We start from the raw sequence: 22,713 nt of genomic DNA on the forward strand, positions 1-22,713 counted from the left end.
GGCCAGAAATGGAGGCCATTTTCCATGGGGAAAATGAAGTCATTGGCCCAGGGTCTGCGTATCAGAGGAAGGTGGCATCTGGGGCCCTAAGGAGTTGCAGGGTCCTCGTTGCCAGCAGCTTTACTTTTGGAGAAAATCAGCCATGATTGCAAATTTCACACTGGGCACGATGCAGATGGCCTGGGTGATTGGCCTCAAACTGACCCCATTTTCCATGGGGAAAATGAAGTCATGTCCCCAGGGTCTGGGTGTCAGATGAAAGGCGGCCTTTGGGGCTCTAACAACTTCCAAGCTCCTTGTTGCCGGCAGCTTTAGTTGTGGAGGAATCCAGCAAAGGGTAAAAATTTCTCACTGGGCACTGTGCTGTTGGCCAGGGCAAATGGCTGCAAATGGAAGCCATTTCCCATGGGGAAAATGAAGTCCTTTCCCCAGGGTCTGCGTATCAGATGAAAGGTGGCATCTGGGGCCCTAAGGAGTTCCGGGGTCCTCGTTGCCAGCAGCTTTAGTTTTGGAGAAAATCAGCCAAGTTTGCAAATTTCACACCGGGAACAATGCAGATGGCCTGGGTGATTGGCCTCAAACTGAACCCATTTTCCATGGGGAAAATGAAGTCATGTCCCCAGGGTCTGGGTGTCAGAGGAAAGGTGGCCTTTGGGGCTCAAAGGACTTGCAAGCTCCTTGTTGCCAACAGCGTTAGTCCTGCAGAAATCCAGCAAAGTGTAAAAATTTCTCACTGGGCACTGCCCTGTTGGCCAGGGCAAATGGCTGCAAATTGAGGCCATTTCCCATGGGGAAAATGAAGTCATTGGCCCAGGGTCTGCGTATCAGATGAAAGGTGGCATCTGGGGCCCTAAGGACTTCCAGGGTCCTCGTTGCCAGCAGCTTTAGTTTTGGAGAAAATCAGCCAAGTTTGCAAATTTCCCACCGGGAACGATGCAGATGGCCAGGGCGAGTGGCCTCAAACTGACCCCAATTTCCCTGGGGAAAATGAAGTCATGTCCCCAGGGTCTGGGTTTCAGATGAAAGCTGGCCTTTGGAGCTCTAAGGACTTGTAAGCTCCTAGTTGCCGGCAGCTTTAGTTGTGGAGGAGAATCCAGCAAAGTGTAAAAATTTCTCACTGCGCACTGCCCTGTTGGCCAGGGCAAATGGCTGCAAATGGAGGCCATTTTGCAGGGGAAAAAGAAGTCCTTTCCCCAGGGTCTGGGTGTCCGATGAAAGGTGGCCTTTGGGGCTCTAAGGACTTGCAGGGTACTACTTACTGGCAGATTTAGATTTGGAGAAATCCAGCAAAGATTGCAAATTTCTTGCTGGGCACCACCCTATTGGTCTGGGCGAGAGGCCAGAAATGGAGGCCATTTTCCATGGGGAAAATGAAGTCATTGGCCCAGGGTCTGCGTATCAGATGAAAGGTGGCATCTGGGGCCCTAAGGAGTTGCAGGTTCCTCGTTGCCAGCAGCTTTAGTTTTGGAGAAAATCAGCCATGACTGCAAATTTCCCACCGGGAACGATGCAGATGGCCAGAGCGAGTGGCCTCATACTGATCCGATTTTCCATCCGGACAATGAAGTCATGCCCCCAGGGTCTGGGTGTCAGATGAAAGGTGGACTTTAGGGCTCTAAGGACTTGTAAGCTCCTTGTTGCTGGTAGCTTTAGTTGTGGAGGAATCCAGCAAAGTTTGCAAATTTCTCACTGGGCACTGCCCTGTTGGCCAGGGCAAATGGCTGCAAAGAGAGGTTATTATGCATGGGAAAAAGAAGTCCTTTCCCCAGGGACTGGGTGTCAGATGAAAGGTGGCCTTTGGGGCTGTAAGGACTTCCAGGGTCCTTGTTGCCAGCAGCTTTACTTTTGGAGAAAATCAGCCAAGTTTGCAAATTTCACACCGGGCACGATGCAGATGGCCTGGGTGATTGGCCTCAAACTGACCCCATTTTCCATGGGGAAAAGAAGTCATGTCCCCAAGGTCTGGGTGTCAGATGAAAGGTGGACTTTAGGGCTCTAAGGACTTGCAAGCTCCTTGTTGCCAGAAGCTTTAGTTTTGGAGGAATGCAGCAAAGTTTACAAATTTCTCAGTGGGCACTGCCCTGTTGGCCTTGGCAAATGGCTGCAAAGAGAGATTATGCATGGGAAAAAGAAGTCCTTTCCCCAGGGTCTGGGTGTCCGATGAAAGGTGGCCTTTGGGGCTCTAAGGACTTGCAGGGTACTACTTATTGGCAGAGTTCGTTTCGGAAAAATCCAGCAAAGGTTACAAATTTCTTGCTAGGCACCACCCTATTGGTCAGGGCGAGAGGCCAGAAATGGAGGCCATTTTCCATGGGGAAAATGAAGTCATTGGCCCAGGGTCTGCGTATCAGAGGAAGGTGGCATCTGGGGCCCTAAGGAGTTGCAGGGTCCTCGTTGCCAGCAGCTTTACTTTTGGAGAAAATCAGCCATGATTGCAAATTTCACACTGGGCACGATGCAGATGGCCTGGGTGATTGGCCTCAAACTGACCCCATTTTCCATGGGGAAAATGAAGTCATGTCCCCAGGGTCTGGGTGTCAGATGAAAGGCGGCCTTTGGGGCTCTAACAACTTCCAAGCTCCTTGTTGCCGGCAGCTTTAGTTGTGGAGGAATCCAGCAAAGGGTAAAAATTTCTCACTGGGCACTGTGCTGTTGGCCAGGGCAAATGGCTGCAAATGGAAGCCATTTCCCATGGGGAAAATGAAGTCCTTTCCCCAGGGTCTGCGTATCAGATGAAAGGTGGCATCTGGGGCCCTAAGGAGTTCCGGGGTCCTCGTTGCCAGCAGCTTTAGTTTTGGAGAAAATCAGCCAAGTTTCCAAATTTCACACCGGGAACGATGCAGATGGGCAGGGCGAAAGGCCTCAAACTGACCCCATTTTCCCTGGGGAAAATGAAGTCATGTCCCCAGTGTCTGGGTGTCAGATGAAAGGTGGCCTTTGGGGCTCTAAGGACTTGCAAGCTCCTTGTTGCCGGCAGCTTTAGTTGTGGAGGAATCCAGCAAAGTTTGCAAATTTCTCACTGGGCACTGCCCTGTTGGCCAGGGCAAATGGCTACAAAGAGAGGTCATTTTGCATGGGAAAAAGAAGTCCTTTCCCCAGGGTCTGGGTGTCAGATGAAATGTGGCCTTTGGGGCTCCAAGGACTTCCAGGGTCCTCCTTGCCAGCCGCTTTACTTTTGGAGAAAATCCGCCAAGGTTGCAAATTTCACACCGGGAACGATGCAGATGGCCAGAGCGAGTGGCCTTATACTGATCCGATTTTCCATCTGGACAATGAAGTCATGCCCCCAGGGTCTGGGTGTGTGATGAAAGGTGGACTTTGGGGCTCCAAGGACTTCCGGGGTCCTCGTTGCCAGCAGCTTTAGTTTTGGAGAAAATCAGCCAAGTTTGCAAATTTCACACCGGGAACAATGCAGATGGCCTGGGTGATTGGCCTCAAACTGACCCCATTTTCCATGGGGAAAATGAAGTCATGTCCCCAGGGTCTGGGTGTCAGAGGAAAGGTGGCCTTTGGGGCTCGAAGGACTTGCAAGCTCCTTGTTGCCAACAGCGTTAGTCCTGCAGAAATCCAGCAAAGTTTGCAAATTTCTCACTGGGCACTGCCCTGTTGGCCAGGGCAAATGGCTGCAAATTGAGGCCATTTCCCATGGGGAAAATGAAGTCATTGGCCCAGGGTCTGCGTATCAGATGAAGGGTGGCATCTGGGGCCCTAAGGAGTTCAGGGTCCTCGTTGCCTGCAGCTTTAGTTTTGGAGAAAATCAGCCAAGTTTGCAAATTTCCCACCGGGAACGATGCAGATGGCCAGGGCGAGTGGCCACAAACTGACCCCAATTTCCCTGGGGAAAATGAAGTCATGTCCCCAGGGTCTGGGTTTCAGATGAAAGCTGGCCTTTGGAGCTCTAAGGACTTGTAAGCTCCTAGTTGCCGGCAGCTTTAGTTGTGGAGGAGAATCCAGCAAAGTTTGCAAATTTCTCTGGGCATGGGCACTGCCCTGTTGGCTAGGGCAAATGGCTGCAAAGAGAGGTTATTATGCATGGGAAAAAGAAGTCCTTTCCCCAGGGTCTGGGTGTCCGATGAAAGGTGGCCTTTGGGGCTGTAAGGACTTCTAGGGTCCTTGTTGCCAGCAGCTTTACTTTTGGAGAAAATCAGCCAAGGTTGCAAATTTCCCACCGGGAACGATGCAGATGGACAGGGCGAGCGGCCTCAATCTGAGACCATTTTCCATGGGGAAAATGAAGTCATGTCCCCAGGGTCTGGGTGTGAGATAAAAGGTGGCCTTTGGGGCTCTAAGGACTTGCAAGCTCCTAGTTGCCAACAGCGTTAGTTGTGCAGGAATCCAGTAATGTTAAAAAAATTCTCACTGGGCACTGCCCTGTTGGCCAGGGCAAATGGCTACAGAGAGAGGCCATTTTGCATGGGAAAAAGAAGTCCTTTCCCCAGGGTCTGGGTGTCAGATGAAATGTGGCCTTTGGGGCTCTAAGGACTTCCAGGGTCTTCGTTGCCAGCCGCTTTACTTTTGGAGAAAATCCGCCAAGGTTGCAAATTTCACACTGGGAACGATGCAGATGGACAGGGCGAGTGGCCTCATACTGATCCGATTTTCCATCTGGACAATGAAGTCATGCCCCCAGGGTCTGGGTGTGTGATGAAAGGTGGACTTTGGGGCTCTAAGGACTTCTGGGGTCCTCAGTGCCAGCAGCTTTAGTTTTGGAGAAAATCAGCCAAGTTTGCAAATTTCACACCGGGAACAATGCAGATGGCCTGGGTGATTGGCCTCAAACTGAACCCATTTTCCATGGGGAAAATGAAGTCATGTCCCCAGGGTCTGGGTGTCAGAGGAAAGGTGGCCTTTGGGGCTCAAAGGACTTGCAAGCTCCTTGTTGCCAACAGCGTTAGTCCTGCAGAAATCCAGCAAAGTGTAAAAATTTCTCACTGGGCACTGCCCTGTTGGCCAGGGCAAATGGCTGCAAATTGAGGCCATTTCCCATGGGGAAAATGAAGTCATTGGCCCAGGGTCTGCGTATCAGATGAAAGGTGGCATCTGGGGCCCTAAGGACTTCCAGGGTCCTCGTTGCCAGCAGCTTTAGTTTTGGAGAAAATCAGCCAAGTTTGCAAATTTCCCACCGGGAACGATGCAGATGGCCAGGGCGAGTGGCCTCAAACTGACCCCAATTTCCCTGGGGAAAATGAAGTCATGTCCCCAGGGTCTGGGTTTCAGATGAAAGCTGGCCTTTGGAGCTCTAAGGACTTGTAAGCTCCTAGTTGCCGGCAGCTTTAGTTGTGGAGGAGAATCCAGCAAAGTGTAAAAATTTCTCACTGCGCACTGCCCTGTTGGCCAGGGCAAATGGCTGCAAATGGAGGCCATTTTGCAGGGGAAAAAGAAGTCCTTTCCCCAGGGTCTGGGTGTCCGATGAAAGGTGGCCTTTGGGGCTCTAAGGACTTGCAGGGTACTACTTACTGGCAGATTTAGATTTGGAGAAATCCAGCAAAGATTGCAAATTTCTTGCTGGGCACCACCCTATTGGTCTGGGCGAGAGGCCAGAAATGGAGGCCATTTTCCATGGGGAAAATGAAGTCATTGGCCCAGGGTCTGCGTATCAGATGAAAGGTGGCATCTGGGGCCCTAAGGAGTTGCAGGTTCCTCGTTGCCAGCAGCTTTAGTTTTGGAGAAAATCAGCCATGACTGCAAATTTCCCACCGGGAACGATGCAGATGGCCAGAGCGAGTGGCCTCATACTGATCCGATTTTCCATCCGGACAATGAAGTCATGCCCCCAGGGTCTGGGTGTCAGATGAAAGGTGGACTTTAGGGCTCTAAGGACTTGCAAGCTCCTTGTTGCTGGTAGCTTTAGTTGTGGAGGAATCCAGCAAAGTTTGCAAATTTCTCACTGGGCACTGCCCTGTTGGCCAGGGCAAATGGCTGCAAAGAGAGGTTATTATGCATGGGAAAAAGAAGTCCTTTCCCCAGGGACTGGGTGTCAGATGAAAGGTGGCCTTTGGGGCTGTAAGGACTTCCAGGGTCCTTGTTGCCAGCAGCTTTACTTTTGGAGAAAATCAGCCAAGTTTGCAAATTTCACACCGGGCACGATGCAGATGGCCTGGGTGATTGGCCTCAAACTGACCCCATTTTCCATGGGGAAAAGAAGTCATGTCCCCAAGGTCTGGGTGTCAGATGAAAGGTGGACTTTAGGGCTCTAAGGACTTGCAAGCTCCTTGTTGCCAGAAGCTTTAGTTTTGGAGGAATGCAGCAAAGTTTACAAATTTCTCAGTGGGCACTGCCCTGTTGGCCTTGGCAAATGGCTGCAAAGAGAGATTATGCATGGGAAAAAGAAGTCCTTTCCCCAGGGTCTGGGTGTCCGATGAAAGGTGGCCTTTGGGGCTCTAAGGACTTGCAGGGTACTACTTATTGGCAGAGTTCGTTTCGGAAAAATCCAGCAAAGGTTACAAATTTCTTGCTAGGCACCACCCTATTGGTCAGGGCGAGAGGCCAGAAATGGAGGCCATTTTCCATGGGGAAAATGAAGTCATTGGCCCAGGGTCTGCGTATCAGAGGAAGGTGGCATCTGGGGCCCTAAGGAGTTGCAGGGTCCTCGTTGCCAGCAGCTTTACTTTTGGAGAAAATCAGCCATGATTGCAAATTTCACACTGGGCACGATGCAGATGGCCTGGGTGATTGGCCTCAAACTGACCCCATTTTCCATGGGGAAAATGAAGTCATGTCCCCAGGGTCTGGGTGTCAGATGAAAGGCGGCCTTTGGGGCTCTAACAACTTCCAAGCTCCTTGTTGCCGGCAGCTTTAGTTGTGGAGGAATCCAGCAAAGGGTAAAAATTTCTCACTGGGCACTGTGCTGTTGGCCAGGGCAAATGGCTGCAAATGGAAGCCATTTCCCATGGGGAAAATGAAGTCCTTTCCCCAGGGTCTGCGTATCAGATGAAAGGTGGCATCTGGGGCCCTAAGGAGTTCCGGGGTCCTCGTTGCCAGCAGCTTTAGTTTTGGAGAAAATCAGCCAAGTTTCCAAATTTCACACCGGGAACGATGCAGATGGGCAGGGCGAAAGGCCTCAAACTGACCCCATTTTCCCTGGGGAAAATGAAGTCATGTCCCCAGTGTCTGGGTGTCAGATGAAAGGTGGCCTTTGGGGCTCTAAGGACTTGCAAGCTCCTAGTTGCCGGCAGCTTTAGTTGTGGAGGAATCCAGCAAAGTTTGCAAATTTCTCACTGGGCACTGCCCTGTTGGCCAGGGCAAATGGCTACAAAGAGAGGTCATTTTGCATGGGAAAAAGAAGTCCTTTCCCCAGGGTCTGGGTGTCAGATGAAATGTGGCCTTTGGGGCTCCAAGGACTTCCAGGGTCCTCCTTGCCAGCCGCTTTACTTTTGGAGAAAATCCGCCAAGGTTGCAAATTTCACACCGGGAACGATGCAGATGGCCAGAGCGAGTGGCCTCATACTGATCCGATTTTCCATCTGGACAATGAAGTCATGCCCCCAGGGTCTGGGTGTGTGATGAAAGGTGGACTTTGGGGCTCCAAGGACTTCCGGGGTCCTCGTTGCCAGCAGCTTTAGTTTTGGAGAAAATCAGCCAAGTTTGCAAATTTCACACCGGGAACAATGCAGATGGCCTGGGTGATTGGCCTCAAACTGACCCCATTTTCCATGGGGAAAATGAAGTCATGTCCCCAGGGTCTGGGTGTCAGAGGAAAGGTGGCCTTTGGGGCTCGAAGGACTTGCAAGCTCCTTGTTGCCAACAGCGTTAGTCCTGCAGAAATCCAGCAAAGTTTGCAAATTTCTCACTGGGCACTGCCCTGTTGGCCAGGGCAAATGGCTGCAAATTGAGGCCATTTCCCATGGGGAAAATGAAGTCATTGGCCCAGGGTCTGCGTATCAGATGAAGGGTGGCATCTGGGGCCCTAAGGAGTTCAGGGTCCTCGTTGCCTGCAGCTTTAGTTTTGGAGAAAATCAGCCAAGTTTGCAAATTTCCCACCGGGAACGATGCAGATGGCCAGGGCGAGTGGCCACAAACTGACCCCAATTTCCCTGGGGAAAATGAAGTCATGTCCCCAGGGTCTGGGTTTCAGATGAAAGCTGGCCTTTGGAGCTCTAAGGACTTGTAAGCTCCTAGTGGCCGGCAGCTTTAGTTGTGGAGGAGAATCCAGCAAAGTGAAAAAATTTCTCACTGCGCACTGCCCTGTTGGCCAGGGCAAATGGCTGCAAATGGAGGCCATTTTGCAGGGGAAAAAGAAGTCCTTTCCCCAGGGTCTGGGTGTCAGATGAAATGTGGCCTTTGGGGCTCTAAGGACTTCCGGGGTCATCGTTGCCAGCAGCTTTACTTTTGGGAAAATCAGCCAAGTTTCCAAATTTCACACCGGGAACGATGCAGATGGCCAGAGCGAGTGGCCTCAAACTGACCTCATTTTCCATGGGGAAAAGAAGTCATGTCCCCAAGGTCTGGGTGTCAGATGAAAGGTGGCCTTTGGAGCTCTAAGGACTTGCAAGCTCCTAGTTGCTGGCACCTTTAGTTGGGGAGGAATCCAGCAAAGTTTGCAAATTTCTCACTGGGCACTGCCCTGTTGGCCTGGGGAAATGGCTGCAAAGAGAGGTTACTATGCATGGGAAAAAGAAGTCCTTTCCCCAGGGTCTGGGTGTCAGATGAAAGGTGGCCATGGGGCTCCGAGGACTTGCAGGGTCCTCGTTCCCAGCACCTTTACTTTTGGAAAAATCCAGCAAAGTTTGCAAATTTCACACCGGGCACGATGCAGATGGCCAGGGCGAGTTGCCTCAAACTGACCCCAATTTCCATGGGGAAAATGAAGTCATGTCCCCAGGGTCTGGGTGTCAGATGAAAGCTGGCCTTTGGAGCTCTAAGGACTTGTAAGCTCCTAGTTGCCGGCAGCTTTAGTTGTGGAGGAGAATCCAGCAAAGTGTAAAAATTTCTCACTGCGCACTGCCCTGTTGGCCAGGGCAAATGGCTGCAAATGGAGGCCATTTTGCAGGGGAAAAAGAAGTCCTTTCCCCAGGGTCTGGGTGTCCGATGAAAGGTGGCCTTTGGGGCTCCAGGGACTTGCAGGGTCCTACTTATTGGCAGCTTTAGATTTGGAGAAATGCAGCAAAGATTGCAAATTTCTTGCTGGGCACCACCCTATTGGTCAGGGCGAGAGGCCAGAAATGGAGGCCATTTTCCATGGGGAAAATGAAGTCATTGGCCCAGGGTCTGCGTATCAGATGAAAGGTGGCATCTGGGGCCCTAAGGAGTTGCAGGTTCCTCATTGCCAGCAGCTTTAGTTTTGGAGAAAATCAGCCATGATTGCAAATTTCACACCGGGAACGATGCAGATGGACAGGGCGAGCGGCCTCAAACTGAGACCATTTTCCATGGGGAAAATGAAGTCATGTCCCCAGGGTCTGGGTGTGAGATAAAAGGTGGCCTTTGGCGCTCTAAGGACTTGCAAGCTCCTAGTTGCCAACAGCGTTAATTGTGCAGGAATCCAGTAATGTTAAAAAATTTCTCACTGGGCACTGCCCTGTTGGCCAGGGCAAATGGCTACAAAGAGAGGCCATTTTGCATGGGAAAAAGAAGTCCTTTCCCCAGGGTCTGGGTGTCAGATGAAAGGTGGCCATGGGGCTCTGTGGATTCCCAGGGTCCTCGTTGCCAGCAGCTTTACTTTTGGGAAAATCAGCCAAGTTTGCAAATTTCCCACCGGGCACGATTCAGATGGCCAGGGCGAGTGGCCTCAAACTGACCCCATTTTCCATGGGGAAAAGAAGTCATGTCCCCAAGGTCTGGGTGTCAGATGAAAGGTGGACTTTAGGGCTCTAAGGACTTGTAAGCTCCTAGTTGCCGGCAGCTTTAGTTGTGGAGGAGAATCCAGCAAAGTTTGCAAATTTCTCTGGGCATGGGCACTGCCCTGTTGGCTAGGGCAAATGGCTGCAAAGAGAGGTTATTATGCATGGGAAAAAGAAGTCCTTTCCCCAGGGTCTGGGTGTCCGATGAAAGGTGGCCTTTGGGGCTGTAAGGACTTCTAGGGTCCTTGTTGCCAGCAGCTTTACTTTTGGAGAAAATCAGCCAAGGTTGCAAATTTCCCACCGGGAACGATGCAGATGGACAGGGCGAGCGGCCTCAATCTGAGACCATTTTCCATGGGGAAAATGAAGTCATGTCCCCAGGGTCTGGGTGTGAGATAAAAGGTGGCCTTTGGGGCTCTAAGGACTTGCAAGCTCCTAGTTGCCAACAGCGTTAGTTGTGCAGGAATCCAGTAATGTTAAAAAAATTCTCACTGGGCACTGCCCTGTTGGCCAGGGCAAATGGCTACAGAGAGAGGCCATTTTGCATGGGAAAAAGAAGTCCTTTCCCCAGGGTCTGGGTGTCAGATGAAATGTGGCCTTTGGGGCTCCAAGGACTTCCAGGGTCCTCCTTGCCAGCCGCTTTACTTTTGGAGAAAATCCGCCAAGGTTGCAAATTTCACACTGGGAACGATGCAGATGGACAGGGCGAGTGGCCTCATACTGATCGGATTTTCCATCCGGACAATGAAGTCATGCCCCCAGGGTGTGGGTGTGTGATGAAAGGTGGACTTTGGGGCTCTAAGGACTTCTGGGGTCCTCAGTGCCAGCAGCTTTAGTTTTGGAGAAAATCAGCCAAGTTTGCAAATTTCACACCGGGAACAATGCAGATGGCCTGGGTGATTGGCCTCAAACTGACCCCATTTTCCATGGGGAAAATGAAGTCATGTCCCCAGGGTCTGGGTGTCAGAGGAAAGGTGGCCTTTGGGGCTCGAAGGACTTGCAAGCTCCTTGTTGCCAACAGCGTTAGTCCTGCAGAAATCCAGCAAAGTGTAAAAATTTCTCACTGGGCACTGCCCTGTTGGCCAGGGCAAATGGCTGCAAATTGAGGCCATTTCCCATGGGGAAAATGAAGTCATTGGCCCAGGGTCTGCGTATCAGATGAAAGGTGGCATCTGGGGCCCTAAGGACTTCCAGGGTCCTCGTTGCCAGCAGCTTTAGTTTTGGAGAAAATCAGCCAAGTTTGCAAATTTCCCACCGGGAACGATGCAGATGGCCAGGGCGAGTGGCCTCAAACTGACCCCAATTTCCCTGGGGAAAATGAAGTCATGTCCCCAGGGTCTGGGTTTCAGATGAAAGCTGGCCTTTGGAGCTCTAAGGACTTGTAAGCTCCTAGTTGCCGGCAGCTTTAGTTGTGGAGGAGAATCCAGCAAAGTGTAAAAATTTCTCACTGGGCACTGCCCTGTTGGCCAGGGCAAATGGCTGCAAATGGAGGCCATTTTGCAGGGGAAAAAGAAGTCCTTTCCCCAGGGTCTGGGTGTCCGATGAAAGGTGGCCTTTGGGGCTCCAGGGACTTGCAGGGTCCTACTTATTGGCAGCTTTAGATTTGGAGAAATCCAGCAAAGATTGCAAATTTCTTGCTGGTAACCACCCTATTGGTCTGGGCGAGAGGCCAGAAATGGAGGCCATTTTCCATGGGGAAAAGAAGTCATTGGCCCAGGGTCTGCGTATCAGATGAAAGGTGTCATCTGGGGCCCTAAGGAGCTGCAGGTTCCTCCTTGCCAGAAGCTTTAGTTTTGGAGAAAATCAGCCAAGTTTCCAAATTTCCCACCAGGAACGATGCAGATGGCCAGAGCGAGTGGCCTCATACTGATCCGATTTTCCATCCGGACACTGAAGTCATGCCCCCAGGGTCTGGGTGTCAGATGAAAGGTGGACTTTAGGGCTCTAAGGACTTGCAAGCTCCTTGTTGCTGGTAGCTTTAGTTGTGGAGGAATCCAGCAAAGTTTGCAAATTTCTCACTGGGCACTGCCCTGTTGGCCAGGGCAAATGGCTGCAAAGAGAGGTTATTATGCATGGGAAAAAGAAGTCCTTTCCCCAGGGTCTGGGTGTCCGATGAAAGGTGGCCTTTGGGGCTGTAAGGACTTCCAGGGTCCTTGTTGCCAGCAGCTTTACTTTTGGAGAAAATCAGCCAAGTTTTCAAATTTCACACTGGGAACGATGCAGATGGACAGGGCGAGCGGCCTCAATCTGAGACCATTTTCCATGGGGAAAATGAAGTCATGTCCCCAGGGTCTGGGTGTGAGATAAAAGGTGGCCTTTGGGGCTCTAAGGACTTGTAAGCTCCTAGTTGCCGGCAGCTTTAGTTGTGGAGGAATCCAGCAAAGTGTAAAAATTTCTAACTGGGCACTGCCCTGTTGGCCAGGGCAAATGGCTGCAAATGGAGGCCATTTTGCATGGGAAAAAGAAGTCCTTTCCCCAGGGTCTGGGTGTCAGATGAAATGTGGCCTTTGGGGCTCCAAGGACTTCCAGGGTCCTCGTTGCCAGCAGCATTACTTTTGGAGAAAATCAGCCATGTTTGCAAATTTCACACTGGGAACGATGCAGATGGCCTGGGTGATTGGCCTCAAACTGACCCCATTTTCCATGGGGAAAAGAAGTCATGTCCCCAAGGTCTGGGTGTCAGATGAAAGGTGGCCTTTAGGGCTCTAAGGACTTGCAAGCTCCTTGTTGCTGGCAGCTTTAGTTTTGGAGGAATCCAGAAAAGTTTGCAAATTTCTCACTGGGCACTGCCCTGTTGGCTAGGGCAAATGGCTGCAAATGGAGGCTATTTTGCATGGGAAAAAGAAGTCCTTTCCCCCGGGTCTGGGTGTCCGATGAAAGGTGGCCTTTGGGGCTCCAAGGACTTCCAGGGTCCTTGTTGCCAGGAGCTTTACTTTTGGAGAAAATCAGCCAAGTTTGCAAATTTCACACCGGGCACGATGCAGATGGCCAGGGCGAGTGGCCTCAAACTGACCCCAATTTCCCTGGGGAAAATGAAGTCATGTCCCCAGGGTCTGGGTGTGAGATAAAAGGTGGCCTTTGGGGCTCTAAGGACTCTCATGCTCCTAGTTGCCGGCAGCTTTAGTTGTGGAGGAATCCAGCAAAGTGAAAAAATTTCTCACTGCGCACTGCCCTGTTGGCCAGGGCAATTGGCTACAAAGAGAGGCCATTTTGCAGGGGAAAAAGAAGTCCTTTCCCAAGGGTCTGGGTGTCAGATGAAATGTGGCCTTTGGGGCTCCAAGGACTTCCAGGGTCCTCGTTGCCAGCAGCATTACTTTTGGAGAAAATCAGCCAAGTTTGCAAATTTCACACCGGGAACGATGCAGATGGCCTGGGTGATTGGCCTCAAACTGACCCCATTTTCCATGGGGAAAAGAAGTCATGTCCCCAAGGTCTGGGTGTCTGATGAAAGTTGGACTTTAGGGCTCTAAGGATTTGCAAGCTCCTAGTTGCTGGCAGCTTTAGTTTTGGAGGAATCCAGCAAAGTTTGCAAATTTCTCACTGGGCACTGCCCTGTTGGCCAGGGCAAATGGCTGCAAATGGAGGCCATTTTGCAGGGGAAAAAGAAGTCCTTTCCCCAGGGTCTGGGTGTCCGATGAAAGGTGGCCTTTGGGGCTCCAGGGACTTGCAGGGTCCTACTTATTGGCAGCTTTAGATTTGGAGAAATCCAGCAAAGATTGCAAATTTCTTGCTGGGCACCACCCTATTGGTCAGGGCGAGAGGCCAGAAATGGAGGCCATTTTCCATGGGGAAAATGAAGCCCTTTCCCCAGGGTCTGTGTATCAGATGAAAGGTGGCATCTGGGGCCCTAAGGAGTTGCAGGGTCCTCGTTGACAGCAGCTTTAGTTTTGGAGAAAATCAGCCATGATTGCAAATTTCACACCGGGAACAATGCAGATGGCCTGGGTGATTGGCCTCAAACTGACCTCAATTTCCCTGGGGAAAATGAAGTCATGTCCCCAGGGTCTGGGTGTCAGATGAAAGGTGGCCTTTGGAGCTCGAAGGACTTGCAAGCTCCTTGTTGCCAACAGCGTTATTCCTGCAGAAATCCAGCAAAGTGTAAAAATTTCTCACTGGGCACTGCCCTGTTGGCCAGGGCAAATGGCTGCAAATGGAGGCCATTTTCCATGGGGAAAATGAAGTCATTGGCCCAGGGTCTGCGTATCAGACGAAAGGTGGCATCTGGGGCCCAAAGGAGTTGCAGGCTCCTCGATGCCAGCAGCTTTAGTTTTGGAGAAAATCAGCCAAGTTTGCAAATTTCCCACCGGGCACGATGCAGATGGCCAGGGCGAGTGGCCTCAAACTGACCCCATTTTCCATGGGGAAAATGAAGTCATGTCCCCAGGGTCTGGGTGTCAGATGAAAGGCGGCCTTTGGGGCTCTAACAACTTCCAAGCTCCTTGTTGCCGGCAGCTTTAGTTGTGGAGGAATCCAGCAAAGGGTAAAAATTTCTCACTGGGCACTGTGCTGTTGGCCAGGGCAAATGGCTGCAAATGGAAGCCATTCCCCATGGGGAAAATGAAGTCCTTTCCCCAGGGTCTGCGTATCAGATGAAAGGTGGCATCTGGGGCCCTAAGGAGTTCCGGGGTCCTCGTTGCCAGCAGCTTTAGTTTTGGAGAAAATCAGCCAAGTTTCCAAATTTCACACCGGGAACGATGCAGATGGGCAGGGCGAAAGGCCTCAAACTGACCCCATTTTCCCTGGGGAAAATGAAGTCATGTCCCCAGTGTCTGGGTGTCAGATGAAAGGTGGCCTTTGGGGCTCTAAGGACTTGCAAACTCCTAGTTGCCGGCAGCTTTAGTTGTGGAGGAATCCAGCAAAGTTTGCAAATTTCTCACTGGGCACTGCCCTGTTGGCCAGGGCAAATGGCTACAAAGAGAGGTCATTTTGCATGGGAAAAAGAAGTCCTTTCCCCAGGGTCTGGGTGTCCGATGAAAGGTGGCCCTTGGGGCTGTAAGGACTTCCAGGGTCCTCCTTGCCAGCAGCTTTGATTTTGGAGAAAATCAGCCATGATTGCAAATTTCACACCGGGAACGATGCAGATTTTTCCATGGGAAAAATGTCCTTTCCTCAGGGTCTCAGTACTATGTTCAAGGTGGCCTTTGAGGCTCTAAGTACTTACAGGATCCTAGTTGCTCCCAGCTTTACTTTTGGAAAAATCCAGCAAAGATTTGGTAATTCTAGCTTGGCTCCCCACGTTCTGCCAGGGTGAGTGGCTGCAAAGAGAGGCCATTTTGCAAGGGAAAAAGAAGTCCTTTCCCCAGGGTCTGGGTGTCCGATGAAAGGTGGCCTTTGGGGCTGTAAGGACTTCCAGGGTCCTTGTTGCCAGCAGCTTTATTTTGGAGAAAATCAGCCAAGTTTCCAAATTTCACACCGGGCACGATGCAGATGGCCAGGGCGAGTGGCCTGAAACTGACCCTAGTTTCCCTGGGGAAAATGAAGTCATGTCCCCAGGGTCTGGGTGTGAGATAAAAGGTGGCCCTTTGGGCTCTAAGGACTTGCAAGCTCCTAGTTGCCAGCAGCTTTAGTTGTGGAGGAGAATCCAGCAAAGTGTAAAAATTTCTCACTGCGCACTGCCCTGTTGGCCAGGGCAAATGGCTGCAAATGGAGGCCATTTTGCAGGGGAAAAAGAAGTCCTTTCCCCAGGGTCTGGGTGTCCGATGAAAGGTGGCCTTTGGGGCTCTAAGGACTTGCAGGGTACTACTTACTGGCAGATTTAGATTTGGAGAAATCCAGCAAAGATTGCAAATTTCTTGCTGGTAACCACCCTATTGGTCTGGGCGAGAGGCCAGAAATGGAGGCCATTTTCCATGGGGAAAATGAAGTCATTGGCCCAGGGTCTGCGTATCAGATGAAAGGTGGCATCTGGGGCCCTAAGGAGTTGCAGGTTCCTCGTTGCCAGCAGCTTTAGTTTTGGAGAAAATCCCCCATGACTGCAAATTTCCCACCGGGAACGATGCAGATGGCCAGAGCGAGTGGCCTCATACTGATCCGATTTTCCATCCGGACAATGAAGTCATGCCCCCAGGGTCTGGGTGTCAGATGAAAGGTGGACTTTAGGGCTCTAAGGACTTGCAAGCTCCTTGTTGCTGGTAGCTTTAGTTGTGGAGGAATCCAGCAAAGTTTGCAAATTTCTCACTGGGCACTGCCCTGTTGGCCAGGGCAAATGGCTGCAAAGAGAGGTTATTATGCATGGGAAAAAGAAGTCCTTTCCCCAGGGTCTGGGTGTCAGATGAAAGGTGGCCTTTGGGGCTGTAAGGACTTCCAGGGTCCTTGTTGCCAGCAGCTTTACTTTTGGAGAAAATCAGCCAAGTTTGCAAATTTCACACCGGGCACGATGCAGATGGCCTGGGTGATTGGCCTCAAACTGACCCCATTTTCCCTGGGGAAAAGAAGTCATGTCCCCAAGGTCTGGGTGTCAGATGAAAGGTGGCCTTTAGGGCTCTAAGGACTTGCAAGCTCCTTGTTGCCAGAAGCTTTAGTTTTGGAGGAATGCAGCAAAGTTTACAAATTTCTCAGTGGGCACTGCCCTGTTGGCCTTGGCAAATGGCTGCAAAGAGAGATTATGCATGGGAAAAAGAAGTCCTTTCCCCAGGGTCTGGGTGTCCGATGAAAGGTGGCCTTTGGGGCTCTAAGGACTTGCAGGGTACTACTTATTGGCAGAGTTCGTTTCGGAAAAATCCAGCAAAGATTGCAAATTTCTTGCTGGGCACCACCCTATTGGTCAGGGCGAGAGGCCAGAAATGGAGGCCATTTTCCATGGGGAAAAGAAGTCATTGGCCCAGGGTCTGCGTATCAGATGAAAGGTGTCATCTGGGGCCCTAAGGAGCTGCAGGTTCCTCCTTGCCAGAAGCTTTAGTTTTGGAGAAAATCAGCCATGATTGCAAATTTCCCACCAGGAATGATGCAGATGGCCAGAGCGAGTGGCCTCATACTGATCCGATTTTCCATCCGGACACTGAAGTCATGCCCCCAGGGTCTGGGTGTCAGATGAAAGGTGGACTTTAGGGCTCTAAGGACTTGCAAGCTCCTTGTTGCTGGTAGCTTTAGTTTTGGAGGAATCCAGCAAAGTTTGCAAATTTCTCACTGGGCACTGCCCTGTTGGCCAGGGCAAATGGCTGCAAAGAGAGGTTATTATGCATGGGAAAAAGAAGTCCTTTCCCCAGGGTCTGGGTGTCCGATGAAAGGTGGCCTTTGGGGCTGTAAGGACTTCCAGGGTCCTTGTTGCCAGCAGCTTTACTTTTGGAGAAAATCAGCCAAGTTTTAAATTTCACACTGGGAACGATGCAGATGGACAGGGCGAGCGGCCTCAATCTGAGACCATTTTCCATGGGGAAAATGAAGTCATGTCCCCAGGGTCTGGGTGTGAGATAAAAGGTGGCCTTTGGGGCTCTAAGGACTTGTAAGCTCCTAGTTGCCGGCAGCTTTAGTTGTGGAGGAATCCAGCAAAGTGTAAAAATTTCTCACTGGGCACTGCCCTGTTGGCCAGGGCAAATGGCTGCAAATGGAGGCCATTTTGCATGGGAAAAAGAAGTCCTTTCCCCAGGGTCTGGGTGTCAGATGAAATGTGGCCTTTGGGGCTCCAAGGACTTCCAGGGTCCTCGTTGCCAGCAGCATTACTTTTGGAGAAAATCAGCCATGTTTGCAAATTTCACACTGGGAACGATGCAGATGGCCTGGGTGATTGGCCTCAAACTGACCCCATTTTCCATGGGGAAAAGAAGTCATGTCCCCAAGGTCTGGGTGTCAGATGAAAGGTGGCCTTTAGGGCTCTAAGGACTTGCAAGCTCCTTGTTGCTGGCAGCTTTAGTTTTGGAGGAATCCAGAAAAGTTTGCAAATTTCTCACTGGGCACTGCCCTGTTGGCTAGGGCAAATGGCTGCAAATGGAGGCTATTTTGCATGGGAAAAAGAAGTCCTTTCCCCCGGGTCTGTGTGTCCGATGAAAGGTGGCCTTTGGGGCTCCAAGGACTTCCAGGGTCCTTGTTGCCAGGAGCTTTACTTTTGGAGAAAATCAGCCAAGTTTGCAAATTTCACACCGGGCACGATGCAGATGGCCAGGGCGAGTGGCCTCAAACTGACCCCAATTTCCCTGGGGAAAATGAAGTCAAGTCCCCAGGGTCTGGGTGTGAGATAAAAGGTGGCCTTTGGGGCTCTAAGGACTCTCATGCTCCTAGTTGCCGGCAGCTTTAGTTGTGGAGGAATCCAGCAAAGTGAAAAAATTTCTCACTGCGCACTGCCCTGTTGGCCAGGGCAATTGGCTACAAAGAGAGGCCATTTTGCAGGGGAAAAAGAAGTCCTTTCCCAAGGGTCTGGGTGTCCGATGAAAGGTGGCCTTTGGGGCTCCAGGGACTTGCAGGGTCCTACTTATTGGCAGCTTTAGATTTGGAGAAATCCAGCAAAGATTGCAAATTTCTTGCTGGGCACCACCCTATTGGTCAGGGCGAGAGGCCAGAAATGGAGGCCATTTTCCATGGGGAAAATGAAGTCCTTTCCCCAGGGTCTGTGTATCAGATGAAAGGTGGCATCTGGGGCCCTAAGGAGTTGCAGGGTCCTCGTTGACAGCAGCTTTAGTTTTGGAGAAAATCAGCCATGATTGCAAATTTCACACCGGGAACAATGCAGATGGCCTGGGTGATTGGCCTCAAACTGACCTCAATTTCCCTGGGGAAAATGAAGTCATGTCCCCAGGGTCTGGGTGTCAGATGAAAGGTGGCCTTTGGAGCTCGAAGGACTTGCAAGCTCCTTGTTGCCAACAGCGTTATTCCTGCAGAAATCCAGCAAAGTGTAAAAATTTCTCACTGGGCACTGCCCTGTTGGCCAGGGAAAATGGCTGCAAATGGAGGCCATTTTCCATGGGGAAAATGAAGTCATTGGCCCAGGGTCTGCGTATCAGACGAAAGGTGGCATCTGGGGCCCAAAGGAGTTGCAGGCTCCTCGATGCCAGCAGCTTTAGTTTTGGAGAAAATCAGCCAAGTTTGCAAATTTCCCACCGGGCACGATGCAGATGGCCAGGGCGAGTGGCCTCAAACTGACCCCATTTTCCATGGGGAAAATGAAGTCATGTCCCCAGGGTCTGGGTGTCAGATGAAAGGCGGCCTTTGGGGCTCTAACAACTTCCAAGCTCCTTGTTGCCGGCAGCTTTAGTTGTGGAGGAATCCAGCAAAGGGTAAAAATTTCTCACTGGGCACTGTGCTGTTGGCCAGGGCAAATGGCTGCAAATGGAAGCCATTTCCCATGGGGAAAATGAAGTCCTTTCCCCAGGGTCTGCGTATCAGATGAAAGGTGGCATCTGGGGCCCTAAGGAGTTCCGGGGTCCTCGTTGCCAGCAGCTATAGTTTTGGAGAAAATCAGCCAAGTTTCCAAATTTCCCACCGGGAACGATGCAGATGGGCAGGGCGAAAGGCCTCAAACTGACCCCATTTTCCCTGGGGAAAATGAAGTCATGTCCCCAGTGTCTGGGTGTCAGATGAAAGGTGGCCTTTGGGGCTCTAAGGACTTGCAAGCTCCTAGTTGCCGGCAGATTTAGTTGTGGAGGAATCCAGCAAAGTTTGCAAATTTCTCACTGGGCACTGCCCTGTTGGCCAGGGCAAATGGCTACAAAGAGAGGTCATTTTGCATGGGAAAAAGAAGTCCTTTCCCCAGGGTCTGGGTGTCCGATGAAAGGTGGCCCTTGGGGCTGTAACGACTTCCAGGGTCCTCCTTGCCAGCAGCTTTGATTTTGGAGAAAATCAGCCATGATTGCAAATTTCACACCGGGAACGATGCAGATTTTTCCATGGGAAAAATGTCCTTTCCTCAGGGTCTCAGTAGTATGTTCAAGGTGGCCTTTGAGGCTCTAAGTACTTACAGGATCCTAGTTGCTCCCAGCTTTACTTTTGGAAAAATCCAGCAAAGATTTGGTAATTCTAGCTTGGCTCCCCACGTTCTGCCAGGGTGAGTGGCTGCAAAGAGAGGCCATTTTGCAGGGGAAAAAGAAGTCCTTTCCCCAGGGTCTGGGTGTCCGATGAAAGGTGGCCTTTGGGGCTGTAAGGACTTCCAGGGTCCTTGTTGCCAGCAGCTTTATTTTGGAGAAAATCAGCCAAGTTTCCAAATTTCACACCGGGCACGATGCAGATGGCCAGGGCGAGTGGCCTGAAACTGACCCTAGTTTCCCTGGGGAAAATGAAGTCATGTCCCCAGGGTCTGGGTGTGAGATAAAAGGTGGCCCTTTGGGCTCTAAGGACTTGCAAGCTCCTAGTTGCCAGCAGCTTTAGTTGTGGAGGAGAATCCAGCAAAGTGTAAAAATTTCTCACTGCGCACTGCCCTGTTGGCCAGGGCAAATGGCTGCAAATGGAGGCCATTTTGCAGGGGAAAAAGAAGTCCTTTCCCCAGGGTCTGGGTGTCCGATGAAAGGTGGCCTTTGGGGCTCTAAGGATTTGCAGGGTACTACTTACTGGCAGATTTAGATTTGGAGAAATCCAGCAAAGATTGCAAATTTCTTGCTGGTAACCACCCTATTGGTCTGGGCGAGAGGCCAGAAATGGAGGCCATTTTCCATGGGGAAAATGAAGTCATTGGCCCAGGGTCTGCGTATCAGATGAAAGGTGGCATCTGGGGCCCTAAGGAGTTGCAGGTTCCTCGTTGCCAGCAGCTTTAGTTTTGGTGAAAATCAGCCATGACTGCAAATTTCCCACCGGGAACGATGCAGATGGCCAGAGCGAGTGGCCTCATACTGATCCGATTTTCCATCCGGACAATGAAGTCATGCCCCCAGGGTCTGGGTGTCAGATGAAAGGTGGACTTTAGGGCTCTAAGGACTTGCAAGCTCCTTGTTGCTGGTAGCTTTAGTTGTGGAGGAATCCAGCAAAGTTTGCAAATTTCTCACTGGGCACTGCCCTGTTGGCCAGGGCAAATGGCTGCAAAGAGAGGTTATTATGCATGGGAAAAAGAAGTCCTTTCCCCAGGGTCTGGGTGTCAGATGAAAGGTGGCCTTTGGGGCTGTAAGGACTTCCAGGGTCCTTGTTGCCAGCAGCTTTACTTTTGGAGAAAATCAGCCAAGGTTGCAAATTTCACACCGGGCACGATGCAGATGGCCTGGGTGATTGGCCTCAAACTGACCCCATTTTCCATGGGGAAAAGAAGTCATGTCCCCAAGGTCTGGGTGTCAGATGAAAGGTGGCCTTTAGGGCTCTAAGGACTTGCAAGCTCCTTGTTGCCAGAAGCTTTAGTTTTGGAGGAATGCAGCAAAGTTTACAAATTTCTCAGTGGGCACTGCCCTGTTGGCCTTGGCAAATGGCTGCAAAGAGAGATTATGCATGGGAAAAAGAAGTCCTTTCCCCAGGGTCTGGGTGTCCGATGAAAGGTGGCCTTTGGGGCTCTAAGGACTTGCAGGGTACTACTTATTGGCAGAGTTCGTTTCGGAAAAATCCAGCAAAGGTTACAAATTTCTTGCTAGGCACCACCCTATTGGTCAGGGCGAGAGGCCAGAAATGGAGGCCATTTTCCATGGGGAAAATGAAGTCATTGGCCCAGGGTCTGCGTATCAGAGGAAGGTGGCATCTGGGGCCCTAAGGAGTTGCAGGGTCCTCGTTGCCAGCAGCTTTAGTTTTGGAGAAAATCAGCCATGATTGCAAATTTCACACTGGGCACGATGCAGATGGCCAGGGCGAGTGGCCTCAAACTGACCCCATTTTCCATGGGGAAAATGAAGTCATGTCCCCAGGGTCTGGGTGTCAGATGAAAGGCGGCCTTTGGGGCTCTAACAACTTCCAAGCTCCTTGTTGCCGGCAGCTTTAGTTGTGGAGGAATCCAGCAAAGGGTAAAAATTTCTCACTGGGCACTGTGCTGTTGGCCAGGGCAAATGGCTGCAAATGGAGGCCATTTTGCAGGGGAAAAAGAAGTCCTTTCCCCAGGGTCTGGGTGTCAGATGAAATGTGGCCTTTGGGGCTCTAAGGACTTCCGGGGTCATCGTTGCCAGCAGCTTTACTTTTGGGAAAATCAGCCAAGTTTCCAAATTTCACACCAGGAACGATGCAGATGGCCAGAGCGAGTGGCCTCAAACTGACCTCATTTTCCATGGGGAAAAGAAGTCATGTCCCCAAGGTCTGGGTGTCAGATGAAAGGTGGCCTTTGGGGCTCTAAGGACTTGCAAGCTCCTAGTTGCCAACAGCGTTAGTTGTGCAGGAATCCAGTAATGTTAAAAAAATTCTCACTGGGCACTGCCCTGTTGGCCAGGGCAAATGGCTACAGAGAGAGGCCATTTTGCATGGGAAAAAGAAGTCCTTTCCCCAGGGTCTGGGTGTCAGATGAAATGTGGCCTTTGGGGCTCCAAGGACTTCCAGGGTCCTCCTTGCCAGCCGCTTTACTTTTGGAGAAAATCCGCCAAGGTTGCAAATTTCACACTGGGAACGATGCAGATGGACAGGGCGAGTGGCCTCATACTGATCCGATTTTCCATCCGGACAATGAAGTCATGCCCCCAGGGTCTGGGTGTGTGATGAAAGGTGGACTTTGGGGCTCTAAGGACTTCTGGGGTCCTCAGTGCCAGCAGCTTTAGTTTTGGAGAAAATCAGCCAAGTTTGCAAATTTCACACCGGGAACAATGCAGATGGCCTGGGTGATTGGCCTCAAACTGACCCCATTTTCCATGGGGAAAATGAAGTCATGTCCCCAGGGTCTGGGTGTCAGAGGAAAGGTGGCCTTTGGGGCTCGAAGGACTTGCAAGCTCCTTGTTGCCAACAGCGTTATTCCTGCAGAAATCCAGCAAAGTGTAAAAATTTCTCACTGGGCACTGCCCTGTTGGCCAGGGCAAATGGCTGCAAATTGAGGCCATTTCCCATGGGGAAAATGAAGTCATTGGCCCAGGGTCTGCGTATCAGATGAAAGGTGGCATCTGGGGCCCTAAGGAGTTCAGGG

This window comes from Agelaius tricolor, unplaced genomic scaffold, assembly GCF_023055355.1.
Source record: "Agelaius tricolor isolate 1412-34295 unplaced genomic scaffold, bAgeTri1.0.p SCAF_20, whole genome shotgun sequence".
Classification (NCBI taxonomy): domain Eukaryota; kingdom Metazoa; phylum Chordata; class Aves; order Passeriformes; family Icteridae; genus Agelaius; species Agelaius tricolor.